The sequence below is a fragment of the Cavia porcellus genome, unplaced genomic scaffold, assembly GCF_034190915.1.
Source record: "Cavia porcellus strain 051 isolate PalLab524CR breed Dunkin Hartley unplaced genomic scaffold, mCavPor4.1 scaffold_8, whole genome shotgun sequence".
Classification (NCBI taxonomy): domain Eukaryota; kingdom Metazoa; phylum Chordata; class Mammalia; order Rodentia; family Caviidae; genus Cavia; species Cavia porcellus.
Genome location: NW_026947491.1, coordinates 62,638,877 through 62,665,265, shown reverse-complemented (window position 1 = coordinate 62,665,265; position 26,389 = coordinate 62,638,877). Strand labels below are relative to the sequence as shown.

The 26,389-nt window shown below is 37.7% G+C and overlaps 1 protein-coding gene and 1 long non-coding RNA gene across 5 annotated transcripts in view; one reads left to right on the top strand and one right to left on the bottom strand.

Moving 5' to 3' along the window:
* The window catches only part of Rab3ip (RAB3A interacting protein), a 66,402-nt gene extending 51,707 nt beyond the window's left edge, over positions 1 to 14,695 (bottom strand). The window contains exons 1-2 of one of the 4 annotated variants that reach the window (XM_063255127.1): positions 14,511 to 14,653; positions 11,524 to 11,667 (exon numbers count right to left, since the gene is read on the bottom strand). The gene's annotated coding sequence lies outside the window, so the exon portion shown is untranslated. Of the gene's footprint in view, positions 1 to 11,523; positions 11,668 to 13,814; positions 13,993 to 14,510 lie in introns of those variants that run through there. The other 3 variants (XM_063255128.1, XM_063255126.1, XM_063255130.1) reach the window with 3 other exon arrangements.
* On the top strand, positions 14,541 to 15,638 carry LOC134477359 (uncharacterized). The gene is made up of 2 exons (XR_010049362.1): positions 14,541 to 14,710; positions 14,926 to 15,638. It is a non-coding gene; the product is annotated as an uncharacterized LOC134477359 (long non-coding RNA).
* The last annotated feature ends 10,751 nt before the right edge of the window (positions 15,639 to 26,389 follow it).

Genomic DNA, 26,389 nt, shown 5'->3' with positions numbered 1-26,389 from the left:
GAATATTAAAAGCTGTTAGAGAAAAACAGATCACCTGTACAAGGAATCCCATCAGAATCATGGCAGACTTTTCAACACAAGCAAGTCAAAAAGAGCTTAAAATATTTTAAGTCCTAAAAGAAAATGACTTCCAACTCAGATTGATGTACCCTGCAAAACTATTTTTCAAAATTTATGATGAAATAAGACACTTGCATGACAAAGAACAATTGAAGAAAATCATGAACAGTCAACTAACTTTATAAAGAGTACTGAAAGATATTATAGAAAGAGATAAAAATGACCACAATTCCAAGAACACAACAGAAAGAAATCACCAAGCAGGGCAAACAATTAAACAGAGGGGCAAAGTGAGGAACCAAATAGCAGGAAAATAACATGACAGACCACTAATGTAAATTGCCTCAATTCACCAATAAATAAACACAGCTAGAGTGGATCAAGAAACAAAATCCATCGATATGCTTATATACAAGAAACACATTTAACTCAAAAGGAAATTCACAGAGTGAAAGTCAAAGGAGAAAAAACAATATTCCAATGTGACAGGAACCTAGAAAAAAAGCAGGGGTATTTGGATAAGAAAGATATGGTAGTTTCCACCCCAGAGAGGCCCAGTGACCTGGTGAGCATGGACAAGAAGCCACATCCTGATGCTCTGCTACCACTGGGGGAGAACCAGTGGACCACCATCCTATGCCTCTCCACCACACCAGGAACCCTGGATCAGGGGAACCCAGGAGACTATCCCAATCTCCTATAACAAGGGACTGGCAGTCAATGCAGGAAACCCAGATGCAGCAATGGGCTGATTTGAAAAAACAGAGAAAAATGTCAAGACAGAGGAGCAAAGTACAATCTCAGACCTACAGCCCACCCAAAACAAGTTCAAAAGACATAAGACATCATTGAAATTAGAAGTCATACACCTGAAATTTCAACTTAGTTCTTGTATAGTTTGGCTGATTTTATAAGCCTATGTCTGATGGTCTGGGAAACTATTTTTAAGATAACAAGATGCATTATGGTAGCCATTGTTAATTTCTCAGTATCTTGTTTAGAGCTCCTGTATCATTTCCAATGTTTTGTTTAGTTTTATTCTGTTGTTCTATTTAGTTTTATTATATCCAATGATCTGGACCACTATCTTCAAGATAATGAGATGTATTATGGTAGCCATGGTTGATTTGCTACAATCTAGTTCTGAAGTCCTGTGTCACTTTCATTGTTTTGTTTGGCTTTATTCTGTTTTGTTTGGTTTGGTTTTAATCTCTTTAAAATAAAAAAATTTAAAGTAAAAAAAAAAAAAAAACAAGAACAAGGCTCCTGGGAGAAATGAATAACTCCAGACCAGTAATGTACAAAAGGATCCCGGAACATCTTGTTATACCAGGAAGCAAGAAAACTATCAAAAACTATTAGCATAATATCCAAAGGACTCCCACTAACCACAGATGGGACAATATAAACATCAAAAAGCATGATATCTGCAAAGAACTAAACTCAAATATTTTTAAACCCATGAATTCATAATGATACTAAAGATAAAAAAAAAAACTCACTGGCCCCTTCTGATCAGTGCTATGCAGCCAATTCACTATTTTCAAAATTCATTTAAAAAAAGTATTTATCCTTACTTTTCTGTATGTCATGGAGCAAGATATTTCAGGAGAAAGTTTATTTTTTTTTAAATCCCATTTTGTATAAACTTTACAATTCTAATGGAAGCATTGGTCGAGGCAAAAGCATCAATAACTATTAAAACCCTAATACAAAAAGCACCTTCAGGATATTCAGAGCTAGTGTATCAGAATTATAATACCTAATCACATTTCATCATAAAAAAGAAGAGAATATGGTATTATGTGGGTTATGTGGTAGATAGATAAGTACCATCACCATTCATGAAGCATTGCTCTGCTGAAGAAAAAGAGCTCTATGTCCTCATCAGTTTACAGTAAATGCAGGAGAAAAATACATTATATGATACTCAAATTAAAATTTTAAATAATACCACTCAAGAATGAAGTCCAAAAACAGGCAGAAATGTTCAAACAGGCCTGATAATAGAACATTTCTTCTTTTATGTAACCCATCTTTACTGGCTTTGTATAAACCTATTGCCTTACAATGTAACTTGAAATGTAACAGGACATTTCTTCTTTTATATGACCCACTGCTTTGTATAACTGATGGCCTTGCAATGTAACCTGAAATGTTGAAACTCCCTTAGCTATACAAGATGTCACCCAACACTCCAATTGTAACGCATCAAATCTACTTCTGTACCTCCCGCTCTCCCCATAAAAGCCCTGGAACTCCACCAAGCGTAACTCTGACTCTTTGGAAGAGATTCTAGTCAAGCCTATCATTGTAATAAACTGCCTTCTAAACATTTTAGGTGCTGCTTCTTCCCATATTTGGTCTGTTTTCTATAACAATGCCATAGGGACAAAAACAAAACCTCATTTCTAGTAAACTCTCACAGTCAATCCATCAGGTTCTATGGATAAATAAACTGTTAAAAGAGAAGAAATCGTACTTAAAAAGAGATGCAAAAGACATAACTAAATGTAATGTGCAGATCTTGATTAGATTATTTGAACAAATCAACTATTAAAAAAATGATGCTGGAAGATGGGAAACCAGTAAGGCAACATAGTAAACAGCCTCTCTGAGAGACAGTCCAGATGCTGGAATACAGTACCATGGGCAAGACAAGAAGGAAATGTGTCCCCTGGACCCAGGAAGAAACTAAAGTGAAAGCTAAAAACCCACAGAAAGAGTAAAAAGAAAAATCTGAAGAAGGCAGTAAATGGCAGCATGTTGGCCCAGAGCCAGACACCCTGTGTGAGAGGAACCGTTAGAACCTGGGGTGCATGGTCAAGGTAACATGGGCGGCTGGTGACCTCAGAGACCTCTGCAAGGAGATGCTGCAGTGGAGGGAGCAGCAGTTAGAGGACTGCACTGGTTGGTGGTGAGTGCAGAGGACTCAGTTCTCCCATAGGGAGCAATTGGTCAGCAGCCATTTCAGGATGCATAAGCCCAGAATCAGAACCCCTGCTGGCTTCCTCCAGCAGCTCCTACTTGCTGGAAATTGCTCAGACTGAGCGCTGCCCCCACACGCAACCCAACAGCCATTGTGGGGGCTCCCTGCACACTCCACCAGCCATCAGGCTGGGGAAAGCTGCAGACAGTCCCACACCTGTGCACCCAATAGCCACTATCAGATACCCATAACCAGCACTGGCTAAAGAACCAAACAGTCTTGCTTCAGAGCACTGCAGCCAATGCGGGAAGTTTCTGGGACCTCACTATCCCCTTGTCCAGAAGAACCCAGGAATATGTCAAGATGAAGAAGCAAAAGACATTATCTGGTCTCCAACCCAATTAGAGCAAGTTCAGGAGACATAAACACAGACAAGATCAAGAGTTGCACACCTGAAACTTCTGAAGTGATGACAACTGAAGTACAGAATCAACTTTAAGAGGCTATAAAATAAATTAGAACAGAAATACCATCACAAGTAAAAGAAGAAATGAAAACCATAATAAAAGAATTGCTAAGCACTTCTAAAGAAACATAAATTTTAAAAAAGGAGCATAGGAAAATGTGGGAAATCTTGAATGAACAATATAAAAAGATTTAGAATACATGAAACTGATTCAAAGAGATATCTAGGAAATTAAAAACTCCATTGAAAGCTGGAAAAACCACTTGAACAAAACTGAAGATAGACTTTCAGTTTGTGTCCTTTGTCATCATTTATTTTTTTATACCAGGGATTGAACTCAGGACCTCATGTTTGCCTGGCAGTCGCTTATACCACTGAGCTAAAACCTCAGTCCATGAAGACAGACTTTCAGACCTTGAAGACAGGTTTGCAGCTTGTGATCACAAAAGGATCTCTTAAAAATAAAAAGAAACCAAGAAGTAACAATATAACAGCTGCAAGACAACCCAAAGAAACATAACTTAAGAATACTAGGTATGAATGAAAAAGCAGGGGTCAACACAAGTGACATTAAAAGTCTATTTACACAAATTATAGCAGAAAACTTCCCAAGCATGGGAAAAGCACCTGACATTCAGATAAGTGTGGGATACAGAACTTCAGCTAGCCATAACCAAAGTAAATCTACATCCAGGCATGTAATAATCAAGATCCCAGAAATACAACACAAAAATAAAATATTAAAAGCAATTAGAGAAAAGAAACAGATCACTATAAAGGAAAACCCATCAGAATCACAACAGACTTTTCAACACAAATCATCAAGTCAAGAAGAGCTTGGAGTAAAGTATTTCAAGTCCTGAAAGAAAACAACTTCCAACTCAGATCCATGTAGCCTGCCAAACTACCTTTCAAAATTAATAGAGAAACAAGATACTTCCATGACAAAGAACAACTGAAGGAATTCTTGACCACCAATTAAAAAAGACCACAGTTCCAGAAACAGTAGCAGAGAAGGATCACCAAGTGGGGCAGACAATTGAATGGAGGGGAAAAGTAGGCAGCCAATCACAGGAAAACAGCATGGCCGAGACAAGGCAGTGCATGTTGACCATAACCGAGGGCCCCATTTCCCAATAAAGAGAAACATAGGCAGAGTGGATTAGGAGACAGGATCCATCAATGTTTTACAGAAGAAAAACATTTAACTCCAAAAGGGGTTTCCAGACTCAAAGTCAAAGCAGAGAGAACAATGTTCTATGGGACACGGAACCACAAAGAAGTGGGAGTAGCTTGCCATCAGCTGAAGAGTGGACAGAAAAGACATGGCACTTTTATACAATGGAAAGCTACTCAGCTATAAAGATAACCTTGAGGCTCTTGTAGGTAAATGGATATAACTTGAGATTATATGCATGGGTGAAATGATTTAGTCACATGGGTGAATATCATGTTGTCTCCCTAGTATAAAAAACTAAAGGAGAATAAAAACAAATAAAAGAGTGAAAGCATTACAGGACTTCAAAACAAGATAACAGGAAATCAACCATAATTCCCTTTTGACTTTAGTATGTATGATAGTATGAACAGTTATTTTAAAGAAAATAAGACAGTATAGTAACCATTGTTCATTTCATATTATCTGCTCTTGAAGTCTTGTAATGGTTTCATTCTTTTGATTGGTTTTAGTCTGCTTTCTATTATTTAATTTCATTGTATATGAGGGTATGGACAGCTATTTTTAAGAGAATAAGAGACATTATGGTAACCACTGTAGATTTCCTATTGTCTTGTTTTGAAGTCCCATAATGCTTTCATTCTTTGTTTTGATTGGTTTTATACTATTTTGTTTTGATTGCATTATGTGTGAAAGTATGGACAACTATTTCAAAGAAAACAGAGACATTATGTTAGCCACTATTGATTTCCTATTGTCTTGTTGTAAAGTTTTGTGTTGCTTGCATAACTGTATCTGTCTGATTTGCTTTGTTATTTTGTAAGCATGGTGGCTCACGCCTGTAATCCCAGCACTCGGGAGGCTGAGGTGGGAGGATCGTTGCGAGTTCGAGACCAGCCTGGGGTACAAAGTGAGCTCAAGGCCAGCCTGAACTGCATAGCGAGACCCTGTCTCAAAAAAAACCCAAAATAAATAAATAAATAAACTAAAAGAATCAGTGGTATCCAGAGTGCAGAATACATATTGTGAAAGTAAAAGGGGAGTAAGTGTCTTAAAAGGGAAGGCAGTGGCCATTGTTAATCTATTATCGTGATTTGAAACCTGTACTGTTTTCATTGTTCTGTTTGGTTTTACTATGTTTTGATTTGTCTAATTTTATTATATTTGATGGCATCAACAGCTATTTCAAAGGTAACAAAATGCATAATGGTAGCCATTATTGATTTCCTATTATCTTGTTTTGAAGTCTTGTGTTGCTTCCACTGTTTTGTTTTTATTGGTTTTATTGTGTACAATTGGTTTTATTCTGTACGATTTTATTTGATTTTATTATGCCTGATGGTATGGGCAGTTATTTTGAAGATAGGAAGAGCCATGGTAGCCATTATTGAGTTCCTTTTTCTTGTTGTGAAGTCATGTACTATGTTCATTATTGTTTTGATTGGCTCTATTCTGTTTTATTTCATTTGGTTTTATTCTCTTCAAAATTAAAAAAAATGATGTTTTAAGGAATTAGCTTTAATTTTTAAAAAGAATTATGTTGTGTTTTTTTAAAATCCTAATTTTTAAACAATATACACTGAAGCATTTATAATGAAATAAGATTACTTAAACTTGTTTCAAAATAATCCATGAGAAAATAGAAGAAAGAGGAGGCTGAACCATCCAACTACCAGTCCAATCACAGAGAAAGATAAGACAGCTTCTCCTCTACTAGCAACAGCTAAATTTTCTTAAGCATTTATTAAATACTAAATATAGTTTCAGTACACTTATAGTTCAAGAAACTGGGGCTTAGGGCAACTAAAATTAAGCTATGTCTGCTGGAATCTAGAGTCTAAGCTCTTTACCGTGACATTTTCTATCACTAGAATTGTTTTCCCAATCCACTATTAGACCATTCTAAATGTTTCTCTTTAAACTGGATCACAATAATCATCCCTGCAACATCAACCCTATTTTCCCTGCATATAAACGTAGTATTTCTGCTGTTCTCTTTAGCAAGTATTTACGGAGGACCTACCACAGTGTAGGCCCTGGGGGAAAGGGGATTAAAACTGTATATATTTTGGAGTAGATTAAAATTCTACTTTCCCTTCAAAAAGCTTCAGTATAGTAGGAGAGATTTAAAAGTAGAGCAGTAGTAATATGCCAAGTATCACAGAAGATGCAAAGAGCCCTAACAGGCCATGTGGGACGGACAAATACATCAGAGTCAATCAATGGACTCTCAGAACAAAATAAACAACAAGATGTAGAAAATAATGAGAAAGACAAATCTCTTGGAAAGGTTTTCCAAGTATCCTTAAGGTGTGAAAGATACACATTTTTAGTGTATGTGCTGCCAAAGCAAGCACAAAAGCTATGCATTTATGAAAACACAAACATTTTATAAATTGGAACATAAGTATGAATAAAAGAAAACTCAAAGAGAAGTGGCTCCGAAACTTATTTCTGTCAAATTATTGGACAATCTATTTCCAGGTTCTCTCATCTGGAAACCTCTTTATTGGTTTCCTATTTTAAAGGATAGAAATTAAAAGAATATTTTTAACTCTTGAGGCAGTCCCTCTGAGTAACAACTACAAAGATAATACTGTATCAACCATTGTAATGATCCAGCTACCCTGTTCTAATATTCAGTTTCATTGCTGTTTATCTTTTTTCTCTTTTCTTTACTTTTTTAAAATAAAACAAAAACTAAATAAATAATTTTTAAGTTAAAAATAAAAATACTTTTACTCTAGAAAAAAAAAAAGACTACCTCTGAGCAATGCGTCTACTGTTTTCATTCTGGGGGTTCAAACTCAAGTCATTTCTGAAAGGTTATTTAACATCAAATTTAGTCTCTTTTTCAAACATATGAAATTTCCATATAAAGTAACTTAGCAGGCAATGAAAGGAATTATCACAAGTCTGAAAGACTTTTTTTCTTTAAAGTATGTGTAAAGACATAATTCATATTAAGAGTCTTTATGAGTAAACATATGCAACTAATTTGAAGCAGTAGTACTCCTTGCAGTAAGCAATGAGTAATACCAAATGAACTAGCTTCAGCTGGAGAGCATGCCAATTCATAAACTAAATTTGTCAAGGATCACTTATATGTAAAAAAGGGATCACATTAAATTCCTAACAGGTAAATCATACAACTTGGCTGGACTTATTACTTAGACCCAAGCAATACAGTCAATTTGCAATCATAAAGGGAAAACGTGCTTCTAATTCTTAATATGTCTTTCAAGTTATTTTTTTCTTCTAGAAGACACTGTTCTCATGTAAAAAAAAAAAACTCAATCTTCACTGAAACTTAGCTACATGCTACCTAAAAGTGCTAATAGTTTCACATGTATTAATGAATACCTAGATAAAGTGATACAGAGGGCTTTCTATCACTGAAAGCTCTAAAAGATTTGCCGTGTCCACTGGTAGAACAATCCTAGTAAGTTCTTACAAAAGTGATTTTTTTTCCTAACTAAAGTGAATTTTTAACTGAAAACAGGATCTCTAGAACAACTCAAGGCATTAGGATGAATTATTGGTCAAACATTTTCCATTAAGTTTCATGAATAAAAGATATACATAATTTAAATGAAATCTAGAAACCTGATATGTACAGTAGTCCAAATGAGCAAATAAAATCCGTTTTTCCACTAAACGCACACTCCCCTCATTTAACTTAACCACCCAGGTGAAAAACATAGGATTTACTTCCAGGAAAAAAATTCAACTTGTGATTTTTATCTTTTTCTATACTGATTTACTATATCTAAAAATTAATGTGAATCTTATATTTACTAAAAACACTATTCTTAGGAAAGTAATGAGTGTTCCTGTCAGAATATCAATGTTTGACTTCCTGATGGGTAAACTTAGTCAATACTTGCTACACATCACCAACAAAGCCTGTACTTTATAATGAGACTCAAATTCTAGCATTATAGTTACTGATTTTGTGATCTAGAAAGCTGCCTCAACTTTTCATCTGAAAATTGGATATAACTGTATCTTTCTCATAATGTTATATGAATTAAGTTATACAATACACATAAAGGATTTAGTACTGTATCTGGCATCTACCAATTAACATGTTATAATTAAAATTATTTACTACTGTAACCATCTCTAAAGCATATCCTGATAGATATTTGTTAATATTTTATCACATTGGATCAGCACCATCAAGGAGAACAAAAACAATGGTTACTATGTTTGATTTATACTATTAAAATTATAAGCATATTGTTCTGAATGGTTTTCCTCAACCAAGCGAACATCTATATCTTATACTGTATCCAAAAAGTTTTATTTTCATTGTCATAAAAATACAAATTCAGTATTCTGGAGCAGATTAAAAGTAAATGTTTTAGAATTTGTTATTTCCCTCTTTCAATTTATTTACAGACTGAGAGGAGGGAACAGGAGGAAGGTCCAGATACTTTTTTAACTAAGTAACTTTGAGCTCCTGACATTAAAAATTAGCCTGTGACTTTCGGCAGTGTATAATGAATTAAAGAAACACCAATTTCATCAATTCACCTCCTTAAAAGTCTTCAACACAGTATAATACATATATACATATATATATACATATATATATATATATATGAATAGAAGGATAATTTAATTGCCAGTTTCAAACTCCTGGGGAAAATCCTGGTACCAACTTTTAAAAATACATGTGCAAATTAATCAAAGAGATGGCATATCTCCTATTATGAATCAACCAACTGTCACCCCAAGGTTATGAGAAGTGAAGAGGGACACAGGAAGTTTCAAGAAGTAAATTATAACCTGCATTTAAACACTGAATAGGAGTCCAACAGATTGGCAAGGCAGAGAAATAAGAGTCAGGCACTATAGTAAAAAAAAAGAAAAAGTGACAGAAAATTAGGATGAAGAGGTAGCTAGGTGACAGACTACTAAAAGTCTCAATTAACATGGAAAGGTTGCTTGGATTTATCCTGAAGAGATGGTGAGTGTTTCATCTTGCAAAGTATAAATGTAGTATAGTCCTTAGAAAAATGAATCCCAAAGCAGTGAAGACTTGAGAGCAGAAACTTGCAGCAATCAGTTAAAAAGTTACTGCAACACGCTATTCAAAGATTATGAAGGTCTGATCTAATGTCAAGGTTCATTTTTTGTTTTGTTTTCAGGGCTCACAGTACTGGGAATTGAGGGCAGAATCTTTGCCTTCGGCTACATCCCCAAACCTTTTATTTTGAGACAGGTCCTCACTAAGTTCCTAAATTTCCCAGGCTACACTTGAATTTGTGATCCTCCAGCTTCAGCCTACCAGAGGGATGGAATCACAGTGCCATCGTGCTGAGTTCATGCACTGGCAATAAACTAACAATGGAAAGAATGAACAAATATGGAAATAGAAATGGCTGGGAAGGAGGCATGGGAAATATTCATAGGCCGGGATGGTTTGGATGAGATTGGAGAAAAGACACTTATCCAGTATAACACATATCAGGAAGAATTTCTAATGTTCTACAGCACAGGGAAATAACATTCATTGACAACAATTATATGTATTTCAAATAGTATAACTTGCATGTATCCAAATAAAAAAATACAGTAATAAACATCTGAGGTGCTGGATATACCAAATACCCTGTATACACATATTATTACTGTATCCCACAGATATTTATATTTGTGTCAATTAAAACTTTAAATTTTAGAAGTATGAATAGTATATTTGATATTAAGACATTAGTGTGTTTTTAAGGTTTGTATTATCTTTTTGAAATTCACTGAAATATTTAAAGATGAAATTACAACACTTATGATTTGCTTCAGAACATTAAGGAGGGAGAGTAAGTAGATGGGATAAAACCAACTTTTATTGATGATCTTTGGGCAAGATAATGGGATTTTGAGGTTCAACTACTGTTGCATGTTTAAATTTTCCATAATTAGAATACTCTCCAAAAATATTACATGAAAAATGAGAAAATAAAAATATACGAAATCATTTTCTAATTAATTTCTACTATAATATTAAAGTTGGCCTTCCAAACTTAACACTTTAGTTATAAGAAAAACTCATATTTACATTTGAAGAAGTATTCTATGCTTACAAGTATGAATTTAATTAGTAATCCAAGAAAGTCAGTCAAGTGGTCAACCTGCACAATCTTCCTACTTTTATTAAAACAGCCCATATATTAATCTCCACTTACTAATTCCACTTGAATAAGCAATCTGTCATTTTCAGATATATTAGTTACTGAAAATTTTTCTGTTCAGGATTTTCAGAAAATGTTCTGAATTTACTAACATTTTATTGTATTTAATTACAAACCTTTGAAATAATTATAAAAATTTCCTACATGTTAATGCAAGTCTTATTTTGTATATTCAACAATAAAATTTAACTGTCACTTTTGAGAAACATGTAAAGAGTTTTTAAATTTTTGTATTTTATACAAAAATTTAGTAAAACTACAGTAATCAATTTTACTGATCTTGGCTGAATTGTATTATAACCAGAATTATACTGGATAAAAGTTTGGTTTGAAAAACCATACTCTCAGAATATCTTTAAAATGTTCCATTATCTCAATGCATAAACATCCCTACCTACTCTTCATTCTTCCTTCCTCTCCACTACTCAACAACTGCAGCTCTTTGCTACAGTTGTAGCTCTTTGCTTCCTCTGGCACTCACTAAAATGCTCACAAAGTGGAGGAAGGAGTGGGAGGAGAGGCGAAGGAGGAGTAAAAAGAATTAAGATTTGTGTTATATATTGGTACCAACTCCCCACAATAAGTGCAACCATCACATACGCAAACATGCACTAAAAAAATTTCAAAGATAAATTTATGCAAGGTTTTGAGGAACACACATAAGGCACTGGAAGCCAGGCATGGTGGCACATACCTGTAATTCCAGCACACTGGGAGGCAGAGCAGGAAGAGAACAAGTCTGAGCCCAGGTTGGGTGACACGGTGAGGCCCTGACTCAAAATCAAAAATAAATAAAGGCTGAGGATGTAGCTTAGTGCAAAGGCTCTGGATTCAATCCCTGGTGCCACAAAAAAGAAGAAAGAAACATGTATTATATATCCCTACTTCCCAGATGTTTTATGAGTATTTTCCTTTAACATCCAGACTTGCAGAGTAGATATTCAATGAATATTTAATTTTAAAATCTTCTGTTGACAAGAGAATTAAATATTATACTAATATTATCTCAAAAAAGCTAAATTAAAAACAATTCTTCAGTATTACCACCTACATTTGAATAGATAGTGATGAAGAGCCAAGAATTCTTCAGCAGTATAATTTATAGAGCAATGGAAATGCTGCGGTTAAAAGAACTGGTACCAAAGACAACTGCCTGATTTCTCACATAGGCCTATCACTTAATTATGACCTTGGGCAAGCTATATAACCTTTCTATGTCTCAATTTTCTCGATTATAACATAGTATAAAATATGACCTATTTCTCAGCTTGTGATAGTGAGTTTCTATAGTGCTCAGAACAGGAATTGGCACATGAGAAGCAGCAGGCTCAATTACAGAAGTAGCAGTGATAGTATCACTGTCATGAGATACTTTGAATATTTTTACCCAGAAACACAAATAAGTAACACCACTTTTCATCTGTATTCTTCCTTATAAGTACTAAGCTCTTTTTCAGGATGTGTAGATCAGTAATATAAAGATCAAGTATTAAGAGTTCCAGTGGGCACAGTCACATATATAGTTTTTAATCCTGACACTGCCATTAACCAGCCACAGTATGTGACCAAAAGTAGTAAACTAAAAAACTACTGTCAAGTTATTTCAATTCTCTATACCTCAATTTCCTCATTTGTAAAATTTGATAAACTACCTACATCCAAGGAATGTCCAGAGGACTAGAGTCAAGGTACCCTTAAAACAATAAGCACAGGGCAGGACATACTGTCAAGCTAATGCCTGTTCCTTCTTCCCTCCCCCACATTTCACATGGTATACCTCATTAAATTCTCACCCCATCATTATGAAACCCATTATTAGGCGAAGACATGAAAAACAGCCAAATATAGGCAATTTCAGGTGTTTCTACCAAGTACTATTTCATGTACAAATGTAGACAATAAGCTCAGAGAAGCACTTAAAAGTCATATATGCCTAGTAAGTGATGGCACTAAATGTAAAATGATTCATTAATTCAGTTTACTAATTTATTCAGTGAGAACTGCTTAAGAAGGAAATGCGTACTAACCACAGTGTAAAATTAATGTAACTTACAAGTTTTTGTTCTGTCATACTAAAAAATAAGGAGCGAGCTATTTTTACAAACTCTCAATTTAAAAAAATTACTTGTAGAGTGTCATTGTGTGCACAGGGAGAGATTCACGATGTACAGAAAATCAAAGGTAAAGCATATTAAAGGGAGAATATGCATAACTATACTACTGTAATTCAAAAAATGTAAATGGATCTAATTAAAAACCTAATTAGAAACAAAGCTGCTAAACATCAAATAGCCATCCTTGTGGAAAAATGGATGTACTCCATACCACAGAAGTTACTTTGGAACAGACACAAGGAAGTTACGTGGAACATTTCACAGAAGTATGCATTAATATATAACATTATTATGCTGGCAAGAGAAAAAAATTAAACTTTTCTTCTAACAATAATAAATACACTGTTGCTGTAAAATTGTGTAACTGTTAAGTTTTATTTTTATAAATTCCACAAAGGCTTTAGGATTGCCTCACATAAGCCAGATTCTGAATAGAATGTCCAAATACGAAAAGTCCTCTCAAAATGCACAGTACTGGTAAATAAATAACAGATGTTAACAGAACGCACCATAAAACTGGTGAAATATTTAACAGTATCAAATATTTACTATGAAGATCTACAAAGTATTCTGCCTATTTTCCCCTTGACTTATCAATTTACCATTTTTTAAAAACCTGTTTAAACAACAAAATAAGGGCAAAACACAGAAACTGGGTCTTTCAATAGATTTATAATAGCTTTGTTTTGATCCTCTTATCAGTATCTCCTCAATCATTCCACAGCAAAAGATTACATGGCTTTTCCTAGACACTGAAAGGAAACAATTGCGGGGAAACTAAGATGTATAACAGGTACTGTTGGAATGGGCAACAGCCCCGTGAAACTAAACTGCCTGATTAACTCGGCGCTCCTACTTTTCAAGATCTTACCCTCTGGCCATTACAGTTTTGTTCATTTTTGTTTAAATCCCGTAACACCTGGCAGCTCTTCACGTGCTGCAGATTCCACCTGGCCTCATCCCTTGTCCAGCCCTGAAGGTGGCTCTTCGGCGGGCGGCGGGGCGAGCTGTCAACGCCAGGAGGGCACTGTCATCTCCGCCACACGCAAGCCACGCAGGACTGAGCTGCCGCCTGAGGCGCCACTCCCGGCGCCTGCTCGTTCCTTCCAGGTTTCACCGAAACCTCAAGAGGGTGACCTCTATTGCTCGGCTCGGTGCCTCGCACGACGTTTACTAAGACTCCCTCGGCACAGATACCGCTTCGTTCAGCTGCCGCGCGCCGTCCGGCTCCCGACGAGTTCGGCAACTCTTTACCCCTCCGCGACCCTAAGCCCCGGGGCTCGGCCGCGCTCGCCCGCAGCCCGACACCGCGCAGCACCCACTTAGGCGCCCGGGCCCGGAGAGCGCTGGGGAGCCGCCGCCCGACGCCCACCGCCGACCCACAGGGTGCCCCGACCGTCGCGAGTGCCCCGCAGCCCGCGCGCCCAGCAGGGAGACGTTCGCCAGCCCGGCCCGGCCCGCCGCCCGCACCTGCACCTGCCGCGGCCAGCAGGCGGGAGGCGGGCGCGCGGCGCCGAGGGGGGCGGTGCTCCACGCCCCGGGCCTCTCCCTCGGCGGCCGCACTCACCTGACTAACCCGCCGCGGCAGCCGCCCGTACTCGGGGCGCTCACACAACAGCACAGAGCGCGTCCAGAGGCAACGAGAGCCAGAAGACCACGGACCGACTCCTCTTACTCGGCGGCGGGCCCCCTGCGCCGAGAGCCGCCGCCGAAGGAGAGAGGGACTGCGCCTGCGCCGGAAGCGGGGCTGGCCGCCCGGAGCCGCAGGTCTTTGAGAGAAGGCGGAGCTGTGGGCGGAGGAGGGGCGGGAGTGTGGGCGGGGAGGAGAAGGCTGGGGGCGGGGCCAAGGCGCCAGTGGGACGCCGAGGCCGACGCGCTTCCGCGCCCCCTGGCGCCAGGCGGGGCTTGTCCCGCGCCGCAGGTGTCTCAGAGGGCGGTTTCCCTGGGAACCGCCGGCGGCTGCCGAGAGCAGTGTTTCCTAGGTCCTAACTGTCGCCTCGAGATACCTTCCAGCGCCTTGGGCTTGCCGGCAGTCAGAAGTTCGCTGAGTTGAGAGCTGGTTCTACCCCGCTGAGACTCGGCGCCCGCACAGTTCACACCTCATGAGGCGCGTGTTGAGCGCGACGGGAAGGACAGCCGGACAGAACCCAGATCCCGCCGTTCTGCAGCGGCCTGCGTTCCAGAACGTACTCTGTGTGCCTGCCTTCTCCCACCTTTTCCGTGAGCGATTCCATCGAACTTCCACTCCACTTTAAGACCTACCCATACGAAAAGTGAAATTACAGACAACCAAGCATCTAAAAACCCGAGAAAAGATAAGCAATCACATTCTGTCTCTAAGTTTACTGAGAGAGCTGCAATTTATGTGATACACATTGAAAAGGACCATTATTCTATGCATTGAGCTCATCTTACAGAAGATAAAGAAAAGTAAGTTACAGAATTCTGATAGGAATCAGAATTCGTAGGTTTGAGCCTGCCATCTACCATCTGTTGTGACCCTGGGCAAGTTTAAACTTTCATCTCAGTTTCCTCATTTGTAAGTGGGTCAAGTAAGAATATCTACCACATTGAATTGTTGAGAGTTTAGGTGGCTTAATATATGTAAAAAATGTACAAGACCAGCTATTATTATTAATTACTGTTAACATCCCCCTACAATCCAACAGAAAACTAAAAATTCGGTTTTATTCCATCTAATGTTTTATGTTTTTATTCCATTTCCTAGTTATTATTATGTCTTGTCCGTTCCAACACAGATAATTCTAAAGTTATCTTGTCTCATGGCCCACTAAAGTATAATCGTCATTTGTTTGTTTATTTATCATTTTTTGCAGAGTAGCAGCTATGATGCCTTATAAGACATGGAGACAGAAAAACCATTACTAATAGTCCTCACCACCTCACCTCACCATAGAGTCTTAGTTACTTTTCTCTCATTGCTGTGACAAAATACCCAACACCTAAAGTTAAAGGGGGAAAGTTTTAGCTCAATTTGTAGAGGTTTCAGTCCATAATTGGCTAGCTCCAAGGCAGAGTGGCATGGCAGACAGGCATTGGAGAGGAGAAACAGTTCACGGCAGGCAGAAGATAGCAAAGCAACAAGCAAGGATAAGACAATCCTCGATCTCTCTCTCCCTTATATTGTATCCAGGCTACTGGGATTAGAGCAATGCTAAACCAATCAGCTGACTGACCTAGTAATCACCCACCCTTAATCCTAGCATTGTACCTTAAATCAATCACACACTCTAGACTGAGCCTCCTCTGATAAAACCCTTCCTATGACTGCATGAGGCCTTGTGGGGGCATCTAGACACAAGCCATAAAACATAGGGAGACAAGTGTGTTAATAGCAAAGGAATAAATAAATACACTGCAAACTTTGTGGGCTCCACAAAGTAGTCCTGCCATACTCTCACACATGTCTATCTTTATACTGTTTTCTTTTTCAAGGTTATATTCTGGTGCCTTGCCTTTTCTTGAGCTAGCTAATTCCTGCTTATCCTTCCAGGCATGAATCCCATTATGAACTTTTCTCTGTTGCTTCCCCCACACACTGTATTCTACCCATCCCACTATATTACTAATACAGTTTGAGAATGAGAAGGTATTATTATAGGTAACTATAGTAATAGGTAGTTATTATAGGTAGCTATAGTAATAGGTAGTTACCTATAATAATACCTCAGCCTTGTAACACAGAGACAAAGATATATTACAGTATGTTAGACACTCAGGGTCTCAGCCTGTAAAGTACATAAAATGTAAACATCTTAAGTTAGATTGCTTATCCATATATCAAAGGGACAGCCACAAATTTAAAAACATTATCAATTTTATGAAGTACTCAAGTTTTCCTTCTTTCTCCATCATTAAAAAAGATCATATAAGTAGTATCAAATACAATGTATAAAATAATAATGAATTTTATAATTTGAAGATTTTCCCATTCATATTTGGGGCCAGAAGACAAAGAAGATAAATACAATGATATTTTAAATTGATCAAGTCATTCTAAGGTTGTTGCCTTTAGTTTTTTTGTTTTGTTTGGTTTGGTTTTTTTCCTTTTTATCGGTACCGGGATCGAACTCACGACTGCCTGCTTGCAAGGTAGGCGTTTATGCCGCTGAGCTAAACCTCCAGCCCCTGTTGCCTTTAGTTTTAACTTTCATTGCTTGTTTGCCACTATTTTATTTTCACAGTTAAGAAAATCTGTATATTTGCATGCTGCTCTCTAGTTTCAGACAGACTCTGCATTATTTTAAATTGGTCTTAGTTACTTCCCTTGTTGCCGGGCAAAATACCCAACACCCACAACTCTAAGGAGAAAAGGTTTATTTTGGCTCCCAATTTGTAGAGGTTTCAGTCCATAGTCATCTGCAAGGCAGGGCAGATGGCAGAGGGGCATGACAGGGGAGGCTAGTTTATGGCAGGGAGGAGGGAAGGAGATGGTCCCTTCTAGGTCACACCCCCAGTGACTTACACCTTCCAACCAAACTTCACCTCCCAATATCACATTCAGCTATAAACTCATCAATGGACTGATCCACTCATAAGTACCACACCCTCATGATCCAGTAACTTCCCAAAAGCCCACTCTGAGCCTTTAGGGGGACACCTACTTATAAACCATTACATTCCAACCCAGCCTGTGAAAGACTCAGGTATATCTCTTTGTGAAAAATGCATTTAGTCCATTTATAAGTGGGGCCAAAGTCTTAACAGTTTCAGCACTGCTAAAAAGTCTGAATCCGAAGTCTGAAATTTAAGGCAAACTCTTAGCTGTGAGGTCCTGTAAAAATGAAAAGAATGTTAAGCATTGCCAATGTACAAAGGCACTGGGTAAATATTCTCATTCTAAAAGGGAGAAATGGAAGAGAAAAGAATGTGATCAAAGCAAAATCTAAATCCTGCAGGGCAAACATTAAATCTCATAATTCCATGTCTAGCACCATAGGCAACGTGTGGTGAGATGTGAACTCCAGAGAGCCTATATGATCCTGCTACCCGCCCCCCAGCACTGCTGGTGGTCATTATAGCCCTCATGAATTGCCTCTTAGGCCAGCTTTGCTCACTCCTTGTCCTTCTCAGACATTCATGTTCCTGGCTTTTCCAACAAGCTGGTATGTGTGAGGTGGTTTTGGCTTCATGCTTTCTGCGTCACACACTATCTACTTGTGAGTACACTGCCTGACCTCCCAGGCCTTCTGAAATCTGTGTGGAAGCCTCCCTGACTGTCATGGTTTATATCGAGATGCTCCCTACTTCAAGCCACATTCTCTCATAGATGGGGCTTTTCAGAGGTGGCCAGATCTAGGGTGCATGCATATGGATTACGTTGTATGATAACCAAACTAGTCCACTTATTGATGTATCATAGTTCTGGGTGTGGATAATGGGAGTGCCCATCCTGAGTGTGGGTGGCACCACTCAAAAGGCTTATAATCTACAAGAGATAAAAGGGAAGGGATGTTGCTGCTTGCTGCCTTCCTTTCCATGGACAACTCGGCCATGCCCCTCTGCCATGCCTCCCTGCCTGAGTCAGTCACGTATAGGCCAAAACCTCTACAAGCTGTGAACTAAAATAGACCTTTCGTCCTTTAACTTGTGTCAGGTATTTTGTCCCAGCAACAAGAAAGGTAAGAACCAACCCCACAACTCTTGTATTCTACATGTATAAATAATCAGTACCATGTAGAAGGCACCAAGGTCTGCCACCAGCTAGAGCTAAACCCTTTTGTATCAAGGCTGCACAGGGCTCCAAGTACTAAAAGGATGCTAAAAGGATGCCCATCCTTTTAGCAGTCAAGCTCTCTTCTGCTCCATCTTTGCAGACCTCAACTTTACAGGAGCTTCTTTTCTGGCCAAACTAAAAAATTCTTAAATCATTCTACTTTGCCTTTTGCTCCTCAATCTCAACACAGAGTTGGCTAAAAGCCCTCAGTAGTACTCTTGCCACAGCCACAACATTAGACTGCCTTGAAATGTCCTCAAACAGATTAATTAGTCTGCTGGGTTTAATCTTAGTCTCCCTTAAATCTCAGGATAGGAACAAATGTTCTACTAAAGCACAACAGACATGCCCTGGCATCCAACGAGCAATGGAGTCCTTTTTCCCAAGTGGAACCTCCTGAGTCTGCCTTTTCTAACTGCCTTTTTTGTCAGTGTTCTGGTCTTCTAAGCTCTGCACAGAATCTGCCGTTAAGCTTACACAATTCTAGGGCTAATTCTCCAGGCAACGTCTTCAAAGCTTTCCAAACTCCTCCCATTAACTGGTTCTAAAAGGTTGTGAACCAAATGATCAGGTAGTCACAGTAATGACCCTGCTTCTCTGTCATAGTAACTAAGACCAAAATCTGTCTTAGTTACTTGCCTCAACAGTGGGTGACAATATCCGACACACATAACTCTAAGGAACAAAGATCTATTTTGATACAAGCTTCTAATTTGTATAAGTTTTAGCTCACAGTTAGCTGGCTCCATGCCAGGATGGCATGAAAGAGAAGCACTTCGTACCATGGGAGTGGGAAGCAGAGAGAGAGAGAAAAGAGGGGAGAGACAGAGACAGAGATAGAGATCAAGGAACAAGGGGAGCAACTGACCCTTCCAGGCCATGCCCCAGTGACCTACCTCTTCCAACTAGTCTTTACCTTCCAACTTCACACTTAGCTATAAACTCATCAGTGGACAAATCCACTGATGAATATCACACCCCTATAACTCAATCATCTCCCAAAAACCCTTCCTATGAGTGCGTGGGACCTTGAGGAAGGACATCCAGATATAAACCATAACAGAGTCCTTTACAAAAACTAATGACACAGGTTAAAAAGAAGCTATTTTTATATTTACTTGTCCTGCATGTGAGTGGCACTACCCAAAAGGCTTATAGCCTATAAGAGATAAAAAGGAAGGGATGTTGCTTAGACCACCAGAGAGTTTAGACTACCAAAGTTAGGATCCTGGTCTTTCCAATTCAGGTTAATGTTTTACAAAACAATGAAGTTCAAACTCTTTGAAAAGCATATGGGACTTTCACACCCAGCAGAGTAGCAGACTAGAGACTGACGGATTCTCTCACCCTAAGCAAATGAAAGTCTGAGAAACAATGTATAAAACATTTTATCAAATATATCAGGGAAATAGCAATAACACAAAAGAACCTAGGAGCAAAAACTAGATAAAATTGGAAACCCAAATAGTAAAAACTAACAATATAAAAATAAAAAAATAGATCATGTCAACAATAATCATTTTCTCAACTATTAGAACAGATACTTGTGGGCTAGTGCTTGCATTCCCATGAAGATTTACTTCTGTAATATCTGTAAAGAAACAGTGCCAGAGCATATACAGTAGTAGAGCATATACTTAGCAAGCATGAGGCCTTGGGCTTAATTCTCAGCGTGCACTTGCCCACACATAGACACATATACACTCGGGAAAAAAAAAAGAAGTTTCTACAGCATCTTTCATTAGATCAGTTATAGACAACTTCGCATGTTTGGCCCCTTCTCTGGTATCAAAATAAACAAACAGAAAAAATTGGAAGGCTGAGAAAAGATTAACAGAGGGCTTACAAAGCCTTAAAAAGGTATGGTGGCCTTTAAAAAAGATCACCTTAACAAACTATATATAAGAAAATGTTTTATGAATTATCTTCTTATCTGACTTATTTGTCTCTTTCATATAGAAACAAATTGCCATTTGTTAAGCAAATAGTTGTCGCTTCTCTATCCCAGGTATATAAATAATCCCCACAAGAAGGAAAAGGAAAAATGAGATCCAATAAGAGGAATCTCTACCTTCTGCATATTATATTATTTCCAAGTTTCCAGTCTATTTCTGAGTCTCCATTCATTCCTAGATATTCTGTAACAAATCTTTATATCCCTAAAATTTATTCTCCCTGTTTGCTTTGAATTTCTCTTACAAGCACCAAAAAGTTGTCTTATTTTCAGGGAAGAATTGATCTCTGTAGGAGTTAAGAACTCAAAGTATCATAGCTTAAATAAAATAAAATTTATTCATTCCCTGCAACTATAAGTAGTCCAGATCTGGAATGGTGGCTTTCAGATTAACAAAAACTATCATGGAGCATCACTGTCCTGAACATGCAACTTCAACTTTATGAAGTAGAAGGTCCAGCAATCATATTCCTTTTCCAGCCAGGAAAAAAGAGCACAAAGGAATATACCTCTCTATTTAAGGACATTCATACATATATATAACTATTCTTAAATCCTATTGGTTAAGTATGATATCCTACTCGGGAACCATATGCCCCTACAATCAATAGTTCTAGCACTAAAAAGAAGGAAACAACAGGATATTGGAGACAAAAGCAGCTTCTGAAATAAGAATTAGTTGAGAAGATGGATCAAAAAAACAGCACAATGTTAGAAAAGGCAATGTTAGAAAAACATGGAATGTAGTTGTGATGGTTAGCAATTCAGGTTAGTTGGCACATGGGACGAGTGCTGGTAGATAGATAAGCCTGGGCAGTTATGCAAAAGTCAAATTGTGGAAAGAACCTAAGTGCCAGAATGAAGGATGTGGATTTTTATAGAATAGAATTATTGAAAGAGTTTGAACTAGAGCATGAAGTGATCATTAAAATGCCTTAGGAAGATTAATGTTATGGCAATGCTCAGAATGTATTTGAGAGAGAAATGACTAGAAAGAAGGAAATTAGGATATTATACTATGAGATCGTGAATACCATGTTGCCGATAAAATGAAATATTTCAATAATTTGTCTAACATAAGGCATAGTTATATCTCTCCCCCATTCTTCCCTGCTCAATCTCTGTCCTCAATATCCATTATATATTTTTGCCATTGGTACAATGACATTATTTGGAGAAGCATTTTTCCACCATGTGCAGGCCATATGATTCAAGTGAAGCTGAATTTCCTTGACTCCAAGGGTAAGCTATGACCCACGCTTGACTAATCAGAGGATTCTCCTGGTATTTGTGATTGATTCAGTAATAAGCAAATGACTACAGATGGCCGATAAAGAATTGTTTCTGAGCTTTTTGCTATTAGGAAAAGTGAATTTCATTTTCCATGAGGATTGTTGAGAAGAACCAAGATGAGCTTTGAGCTATTGGTAGTGATCTTAATGTCCAAAATAGAATGTGCCTAAGAATGAAGCTAAAATGGAGTAGGCAGTTCAGAGAGATAAGATAAGCAAGTGTGGGTTCTAATGACATCATTTGTCTTTCTGGATCAAGCTGTGCCTGAAGCCAAAAACTGTACTTTTACTATATATAAACCAATTAATTTTCTCCTTGTTTAAGCTAGTTTGTATTGGATTTTCCACCATATAAAGCTGAATATACATAAATAAAAACAAAGAAGCCAGTTATAGTTCCAAGTTTTAAAGATAGCATCATCTACATTCACCATATATTAACCTGATAAATTTTATTTGTTAAAAAAATAAAAACTACATTCAAAGGAAAGATGTTTGGTATGATTGCTAATGATCACAAGAATAATATGAAATTTCTGATAGTAATTACAGAGTCATAAAATATCAGAGATGGAGAAGATCTTTAAATTATCATACTGGAGGCCAGGGATATAGCTCAGTGCCCATCAGGCTCCAGGTACTTCAGCCATTCACATTAGACTCACACCAATAAGCTTGCCTGGCAAGCGTGAGGTTGTGAGTTCAATTCCCAATACCCAAAACAAAAAAAAAAAAAAATTACCATATCTTACCATTTATTTTCACATATAAGGAAACTGAGGCCTCCAAAGAGGAAGTGATTTGTCCAGAGTCACAGAGCTTAAAAGCAAGAGAGATGGGTCTGGAATCCCAATCTTTGGAATACCAGTCCATGCATTTCCATTGTATTGCTATAGTACTTCAGAACACTACATCAAAGATGTTGTGAATAGACTTGTAATATGCTGAAGTAACTGGAATGTGTGTGCATGTATGTATGTATGATACAATAAAACAATTTAGAAAGGTGAGAAACAAAAGGATAGGCAAAAGCCTACCAACTACATGAAAGCCAACAACAGAAATTTTATACAAAATAAAGTTAAGTTCCGGGGGAAAGCATGAAATAAGACAAAGCTAGCCCCTTTAATAAAGGGTAAAATGCAAAATTAATATTTCATATTTATGACTATCAATACTAGAAATATAGCATTTGAATCCATGAAGCAAAACCAGTGTCTCCTGTTGACCGTGAGAAAGCCTAGATTAGTAAAGCATACTTCTGAGTGTGTCTGTTGGGGTAGTTCCAGAAATGATTGGCATGCAGCCCAGCCAACTGTGTGACCTACCCTCACTGTGGTTGGTGTTGTACAATAGGCTTACAATCTGGGTGGAATGGAAAAGGAAGTCAACCTGTATTTGAAAAGCTCTATGGGGTTGAGCGGGTGAATCTTTTGTGGCTCTTGTTGCCAGTGCCCATCAGATTCCAGTTAATTCAGCCATTCATATGAGACTCTCTCACACCAGCAGCTCTTCAGGGAGCTTCCAGGCCTTCAGTCTCAGCCTGGCACTGCATTCTTGACCCTGCTTGTTTTGTGACTTCCAGCTTCCAGCAAGCAGCTACTGGATCAGCTACTGGATCCTCTGGCTCTCTGGCATGAAGAGAGCCATTGTGGACTGTCCCAGCCTGTAAGCCTATCTCATAAATCCCCTTACTCAGTTTTGTGTATATATTTTTTCCTCTAAAGAAATCTAACAGGTATATACAGCAAATTCCAAAAGAAGTCAGCGGAAAGCATGACTATTTAGTTTACCTCTCACCTTGATGAAGTGATCTAAAGTGAAGTAAGTGCAGAAAAGATATAAATAATATAAGATGTACTAGTTTATATATTTATAAATTTATAGAAATATATGAGAGACAAAGAGTACATTTATTAATGTATCCATGGACTACTCACAAAAATTGCTTATGCAACAAAATGTGCTCTAGACAGCCTAAGGATCTTGTCTGTCATAAGCAAGAGAAATGCTCTTTTATCGTTAGTTCCCTTAATCTGTGATAGCTGGCTTCTCTTTTATTTCTTTTACATAGTGTTATGGTTTGGATCAAGGATGTCCCCCAAAGACCTCACATGCTCATAGGTAGGGCATTTCAGAAGGTGACCAAATCATGGAGGTGATGTAGATATGTACAGAAGAGCAGGGTCACTAAGGTGTGACCTAAAAGGGAATATTTCTATTCCCTGCTCTTCAGTTCTCTCTCTGCTTCCTGGCTGCTATGAAGTGAGCAGCTTTGCTGTTACTGGCTTGGAGTGAACTGACCATGCAAGGACTGAGAGTTCTGAAACTGGGATCCAAAATAAACCTCTCCTCGTTTAAATGGCAGGTTATTTTGTCCCACACAAGACAATGGTTATTTTTGGTTATTTTTGTTCCACACAAGAAAATGACCAAGATACATAGTGAACTTCCAACTCGAAAAAATATCTTCAAAATCATCATCACATACATTTACACAGCAGTGTTAAGACTATTTTTATTTAAGATTTATATTCCATGTATCCAATGTATAAAATAAAATGTCACAAATTCTATTAGCGATATTCTGCTAAGTTATCTAACTGATCTTGATTAGCTAAAACACAGAAACTTTGCAAGGGCTATCTTTTTAGTAGTGAATTTAAGAAGTCTGGTATAAATATGAATGGTTACTATAGATAGGGTTCTCCCAGTGAAAGAAGAGAGAAATGCTTCCATATTACTTCAAAGTAAAAGACAGATCTGGTGTACATCGTTCATCAGATGTTTTTGCCTTGAGCTTTGTAAGAAAGCTCTTTATGCTGGTGTTAGAATGGAACTTATGTTTGTTAACTTTCTTTCTCCCTGTGTTCTTAACCATCACAATTTGGAAGAAGAAAACAGTGTTTGTAGTTTTGGTTTATTTTAATGCTGTCAAAAGGCTCCGTTATGGGAACTTGTTAAAGAGAGTTTTTGAGGTCAAGAATGTTGGGGGAATTAAAGGGCTCTCAAAGGCCAGACTTATTCGACATGCAGGCTTCCAAGACTCTGTTTCTTATCATTCTGATCAAATCTCCTAATATACTGAATGTGAAACTGCAGGGGAAAGGAAGGGCTTTTGTTGCAGGAAGTGAAAATCTCAGGCTTAAGCCAGGTGTATTGGCCTGAGCTTAATGGAATTACAGATTTCGAGGAGCTGCTATACTATTTTGATAGAAATAAAGTCCAAATTGTAGAAGACATATTTTTTTTTAACATGAATCATATTTTAAATTGCTACAGCTGCTTTTGGTGTGGAAATCTCAAGATGTGTTCAAGTTACAAAGTATGCCTCCTGGGGCTGGGGATTTAGCTCAGCGGCATAAGCGCCTGCCTTGCAAGCAGGCAGCCGTGAGTTCAATCCCTGGTACCGGTAAAAAGGAAAAAGACAAAAAAAAAAAAAAAAACAAAGTATGCCTCCTTATACATGCAACTTAATTGCAAAGGGAATTTAATTTCATGGACCTGAAAGGAATCTATGTTATCAGTAAAGAAAATTTAGTTAGAATTTGAGAAATAGCATATGAATCACAAAATTGCCCTAAATTTCATTCGATATGACTTTCTTTCATGAAACTATTGAAATCCAAGCGAGTACCAACCATATAATCACTAATAAAAATTTGGACTGAAAATTCAACTATGTAGTGCCTGAATACAGTGAAGACACTTCAAAAATTAGTCCAATATATCACTGGTTTGTTATTGACATAATCAAAATTAATCAACTCATTCCTATTTCAGGTTGATATTTGTCAGGAACAGAAATACTCTTCGATATCCCTGTGTGAAGTAATTCTTGCCAGGTAACCAGGCTCCTTTGGCTTCAAGGAATGGGCATCTGCCCCAAAGCATTGCCAATAATTTCATCTCACAGTCCAGATGATTCAGACAATTCTAGAGTATGACCTTGAGGAAAGTACTAGAAGCTGTGAAGGAAATATATGAATATTTCTTAGCCTGGCATTTTATAGGGAGTAAATTAACAATATAAACTTTTTATCTACCTCTGAAGGTATTAAATTTTCCAAAAAGATATAAGTCATCCCAAGTTTTTGTAGGATCTATTAGGGCATTTCTGTGAACAAAGTATATTCAATGATTTTGAAGGACTCTTTTTATATTATTAAGAAATCTGTAATTTTAAATAGCACTATGAGAGAATACAGGTTACAAGCGTATGGATTTATTTTTATTCATAAAATGTGTACATCACTATTTTAATGAATTAGAGAAGACATCTAAGGACTTCATGAACATGACTGAGAATATTCATATTTTCTCTTTATACCTTTACAAAACATTAAGAATTAGGAATGCAAAAACACATCCTCCACCCCCAGAAATCCACAAACCCATTTTATTATTTTGCAAATAAGTATCCTGACCAAATTCCAATATACCTATTTGAGTTGTCAAAAGCA